The 6,000-nt window shown below is 41.0% G+C and overlaps 1 non-coding gene across 1 annotated transcript; it reads left to right on the plus strand.

Annotated features, from left to right (window-relative positions):
- Positions 1–5,301: 5,301 nt before the first annotated feature.
- LOC141662439 (small nucleolar RNA R71) lies at positions 5,302–5,408 on the plus strand. The gene has a single exon (XR_012550556.1). It is a non-coding gene; the product is annotated as a small nucleolar RNA R71 (small nucleolar RNA).
- The last annotated feature ends 592 nt before the right edge of the window (positions 5,409–6,000 follow it).

The raw sequence follows: 6,000 nt of genomic DNA on the forward strand, positions 1-6,000 counted from the left end.
ATGGAAATTGAATAAATTTGAGAGAATAGAAGTTGTGAAAGAGATTTGTGTGTTTGAGAATTTGAGAAGTGATGGAGAAGTTGTGTATAAGTGTATGTATATATAGGAGTTTGGGAGAGAATTAGTTATGGAAAAAGAGTGGGAATTGATTATGGGAATAATGGGAGTAATGGTAATTGATTTGGAGAGGGAAATATGGGAAATGGAAGAGTAAAAATTGGGTTTGAATTGATTTGGGAATAAAAGTCCCGATTTTCCTCTTTAATCTGCTATTTTTTTTTCAAACTCAGGACCCAGCGTGGCCGCGCGCCACCTTGGCGTGGGTGCGCCGTACTTCTGTTAAATCAGTGGGGCCGCGCGCTAGGTCAGCGCAGGCTCGCCCAGTTTCTGGAAAAGCAGCACGGCCGCGCGCTAGGTTAGCGCAGGCGCGTCGTGCTACTGTAGTTGGTACTGATTTTTTTTGTTTTTTAATTTTTTTGTGTTTTTCTCCTTTATTTCTTCTTCCTCTAGCTACTAATGTACAACAAACTTGGGTTTCCTCCCAAGAAGCGCTTGGTTTATGTTATTAGCTTGACGTAGAATTTCAAGATCAAATAGATAATAAAATGGCACTAACCACCTCACGGTTTGCCGTATCCCCATAGTAGTGCATCAACCTCTGACCATTTACCTTGAATGCTTGACCTGGATCATTCTCAAAAATCTCCACAGCTCTATGCGGAAACACAGATTTGATTATGAAAGGCCCTGACCATCTCGACTTCAATTTTCCAGGAAAAAGACGGAGACGAGAGTTAAACAAAAGAACTTGTTGCCCCGACACAAATTATTTGAGCACTAGACCCCTATCGTGCCACCTCTTGACTTTCTCCTTGTATATTTTATTGTTCTCATACGCTTGAAGCCGAAATTCGTCAAGTTCATTCAATTGAAGCATTCTTTTCTTACCAGGTGTATCCAAATCAAGGTTCAACTTCTTTAAAGCCCAATACGCCTTATGCTCGAGCTCCACAGGCAAATGGCACCCCTTACCGTAAACCAACTGAAATGGCGACATTCCTAACGGAGTCTTGTATGTTATTCTATACGCTCAAACAGCTTCATCAAGCTTCAAAGACTAATCCTTTCTTGATGGACATACCACTTTCTCTAGAATACGCTTGATCTCTCTATTAGACACCTCAGCTTGACCATTCGTCTGAGGATGGTAGGCAGTAGCAATGCGATTATTCACATTATATCTTTGCATCATGGAAGTGAACTTACGATTGCAAAAATGCGATCTCTCGTCACTGATTATGACTCTTGGAGTCCCAAATTGTGTGAATTTTTGCTTATGAAGAAAATTAAGCACTACATTTGTATCATTTGTCGGCAAAGCCTTGACTTCAACCTATTCTGACACATAGTCGACCGCCAGTAAGATATACTGATTATTACAAGATGAAACGAACGACCCCATGAAGTCGATTCCCCAAACATCAAAGACTTCAACCTCGAGAAGCACATTAAGAGGCATCTCATCCCTCTTAGACATATTACCTACACGCTAGCATCGATCACACTTAAAAACAAACTGATGCGCATCCTTAAATAAAGTAGGCCAGAGAATCCCGCTTGAAGGACACGAGCTGTTGTCTTCTCTCCACCATAGTGGCCTCCATAAACAGTTGAATGACAGTCTCGTAATATCCCCCTGTTTCGCTGTATGGAATACATCTCCTGATGATTTGGTCAGCTCCTTGCCTAAACAGATATGGTTCATCCCATATATACTACTTCACCTCATGAAGAAACTTCTTCCTTTGAGCATAAGACAAGTCTGGAGGCATGATATTACTCACAAGGTAGTTCACAATGTCTGCAAACCACGGTTCTTGCTCCTGCACTCCAAACAACTGCTCAACGGGAAAAGACTCATTTATCAATGTCTTATCCTGTGAAGTTGCACTAGGATCTTCCAAATGAGAAAGATGATCAGCTACTTGATTCTCAGTACTCTTTCTGTCCTTGATCTCTAATTCAAATTCCTAAAGTAAAAGAACCCGTCTAATCAATCTAGGCTTCGAGTCCTTCTTTGAGACGAGATATCGAATTGCAGTGTGATCAGTGAAAACTGTCACTTTTGTCCCAAGAAAATAAGATTGAAACTTCTCAAAAACGTAGACAATGGCTATGAGTTCTTTCTTAGTAGTATTATAATTCAGTTGAGCACCATTGAGGGTCTTACCAGTATAGTAGACCACATGAAATGTATTGTTCTTTCTCTGCCCAAGAACTGCTCCAACTACATAGTCACTTGTATCGCACATCATCTCAAAAGGTTCATTCCAATCAGGTGCAGTTATGACAGGTGTCGTAATCAAACTCTTTTTCAAGAACTCAAAAGCAGCCAGGCACTCATCATCAAAATTGAACAGGACATCCTTCTCTAGCATATTGCACAAAGGTTTAAAAAATTTTAAGAAGTGCTTGATGAACCGCCTATAAAAATCCGCATGACCAAGAAAGTTGTGAACTCCTTTAACAGAAATTGGTGGAGGATGATTTTCAATAACCCCCGCCTTGGCTTTGTCCACCTCAAGACCTTTATTAGAGACCTTATGACCAAGAATAATGTCATGTCGCACCATAAAGTGACATTTTTCCCAATTGAGAACCAAATTGGTCTCAACACACCTTTTAAGAATGTTACCAAGATTCTGCAAGCACTCATCAAAAGAATCGCCAAACACAGAGAAGTCTTCCATGAACACCTCCACATTCTGACCAATCATATCAGAAAAGATGGCCATCATGCATCTCTGAAATGTGGCAAGTGCACCACACAGACCAAAAGAAACTCGTCTGAAGGCGAAGGTACCAAATGGACAAGTGAAGGTAGTCTTTTCTTGATCTTCTGGAGCGATACAAATCTGATTATAACCCGAATAGCCATCCAGAAGACAGTAGTACTCATGCCCAGCCAACCTGTCAAGCATCTGGTCAATAAAAGGCAGAGGGAAGTGATCTTTCCTTGTGGCCTTGTTCAGCTTCCTGTAGTCCATACAAACTCTCCACCCCGTGACTGTTTGAGTAGGAATTAGCTCATTCTTCACATTAGCGACAACGGTGATACCACCTTTCTTCGGTACACACTGAACCGGACTCACCCAAGAACTGTCAGAAATAGGATAGATAATCCCTGCATCTACCCACTTGAGAATTTCCTTATTCACCACTTCTTTCATGATTGGATTAAGTCTTCTCTGTTTCTCAATAGTAGGCTTGCTACCTTCCTCTAGCAGAATTTTATGCATGTAATAAGAAGGGCTGATTCCCTTGATATATGTTATCATCCACCCAATTGTCAATTTGAACTCTCTCAGAATTCTTAAGAGTTTTTCCTCATCGCTACCTGAAAGGTCAGATGCAATAATCACAGGCAAAGTAGATGCATCACCTAAAAAAGCATACCTTAAGTGTTCAAGTAATGGTTTAAGCTCGAGTGTAGGAGCTTCCTCAATAGATGGCTTGAGGCATTTTGGAGATTTGTTCAGCTCCTCCATTCCAAGAGATTCAAAGGGCATATCCAACTTCTGCTTCCAGGGAGAAGCATTCAAATATTGTAGTTGCTCATCACCTTCGTCATCTTTACTATCTGAATTCCCCAACAAGGCTTTCTCTAAGGCATCAAACCTTAGCAATTGATCAAGTTCTGACATAACCACATAATCGACCAACTCCACCTTTAAGCACTCCTCATTTTACATAGGAAATTTGAACACATTAAAGGTCACATCCTGATCCAGTACTCGCATAGTAAGCTCACCCTTCTGCACATTTATCAAGGTACGGCCAGTAGCCAAGAACGGTCTTCCCAAGATTATGGGAATCTTCTTATCCTCCTCGAAATCAAGAATTACAAAATCAGCAGGAAGGATGAGTTTATCAACTTTGACCAAAACATCCTCCACAATGCCACGTGGGTATATAATAGAATGATCGGCTAACTGCAAAGTCATATAATTCGGCTTTGGATCAGGTAGGTCCAGCTTATTATAGATTGACAAAGGCATCATATTGATGCTAGCTCCCAAGTCACATAAGCATTTGTCAAATGACACTTTTCAAATAGTGCAAGGAATAATGAAGTTTCCAGGATCTTTAAGCTTCGGAGGCAACTTCTGTTGCAGCACAGCACTGCATTCCTCTGTGAGAGCAACGGTCTCTAAGTCATCAAGCTTCACTTTTCGAGAGAGAATACCTTTCATAAACTTCGCATAACTAAGCATATGTTCAAGAGCTTCAGCGGAAGGTATGTTAATATGAAGTTTCTTGAACACCTCCAGAAACTTCTCAAACTTCTTATCCAGCTTTTTTTTCTACAGCCTTTTAGGAAAGGGCGATGAAGGATAGATCTGTTTCTCCCCTGTATTACCCTCAGGAGGAGTGTGCTCAACAGTAGTCTTCCTTGGTTCCACTTCTGCTTCCTTTGGCACTTCTTCTTCAGCCACAGTTTCTTCATCCGAAGTTTGAGATTGTTCGGGATTTGCAACCTTCCCAGACCTCAATGTGATTGCTTTTACCTTCTCTTTAGCTTCACTCTTTCCTGGTACTTTAGTGTCACTAGGGAATGTACCAGGTTGACGATTTAGCAAGGCATTGGCAATTTGTCCAATTTGATTTTCCAAGGTCTTGATAGAAACCGCTTGGCTCTTGCACATAAGCTTCAACTCCTTCAATTCAAATTTTTCATTAGCCTGTTACAGCTGGAGTTGCTGCCTTGGTGCATATTGCGGTTGCTGAAAACTATGGGGGTTGTACTGCTTTGCTGGATACTGTTGATAAGGCTGTTGAACCGCATTCTGAATGTTGCTCCAACTGAAGTTAGGATGATTGCGGTTGTTGTGATGATAGGTGGTTGGTATAGGTTGATGCGACCTATGAAAGTTGCTCACGAACTGAGCTAATTCACTAGAAATAGCACATTGATCAGTCTCATGGGCACCAGCACAAAGCTCACAGATACTAGTGATTTGATTAACTCCATAATTAGCCAAAGAATCCACCTTCATCGTCAAAGCCTTAAGTTAAGTAGCTATAGCAGTAGCTGCATCCAACTCCAGAATTCCTGCTACCTTGCCCTGAGTTAGTCTTTGAGAAGGATTCTTGTATTCATTCACAGCCATTAGTTCAATCAATTCATAAGCTTCATCGTAACTTTTATCCCACAAGGCTCCTCCTGATGCTGCATCAAGCATGGGTTTGGAAGTAGCACCCAATCCATTATAGAAGCAGTTAATGATCATCCAGTCAGGTATCCCATGGTAAGGACACTTTCTAACCATCTCCTTGTAGCGATCCCAAGCCTCACATAAAGATTCTCTATATTACTGAGCAAATTGAGTAAGTGTGTTTATAATTGTCGCAGTCTTCACCATAGGAAAGAATTTGGTTAAGAAATTTTGAACAAGATCCTCCCATTTGGTGATAGACCCTGGTGGTAGAGAATATAACCAGCACTTAGCTTTATCCCGCAGAGAGAATAGGAAAAGCCTCAACTCGATAGCATCTTCAGAAACTCCGTTGAACTTAAAAATATCACAGATCTCGATGAAATCTCTGATGTGCATGTTGGGGTCTTTTGTCGGAGAACCCCCAAACTGAACTAAGTTCTAAATCATCTGAATCGTGCTTGACTTGATCTCAAAAGTATTAGCCGAGATGGCTGGTCGAACAATGCTAGACTGAATATCATCGATCTTCGGTTGAGAGTAGTCCATCAAAGCCTTTGGATTCCCTTCTGGTTCTACCATTGCAACAAGTGCTTCTTTTTCTTTCTCAACTAAGATCTCTTCTTCAACTTTCTCTCTAACTATTACAACTTCTTCCTCATCTTGATCTAGAGTTCTTTTACGAGTCCGAGAACACGTATGCATACACACTCGCTTGAGTACCTGAAACACGATAAGGAAACAAATAAGTAACAATGTCTGAGTCAATGAACTTTAACAACCA

The sequence above is a fragment of the Apium graveolens genome, chromosome 5, assembly GCF_009905375.1.
Source record: "Apium graveolens cultivar Ventura chromosome 5, ASM990537v1, whole genome shotgun sequence".
NCBI lineage: Eukaryota > Viridiplantae > Streptophyta > Magnoliopsida > Apiales > Apiaceae > Apium > Apium graveolens.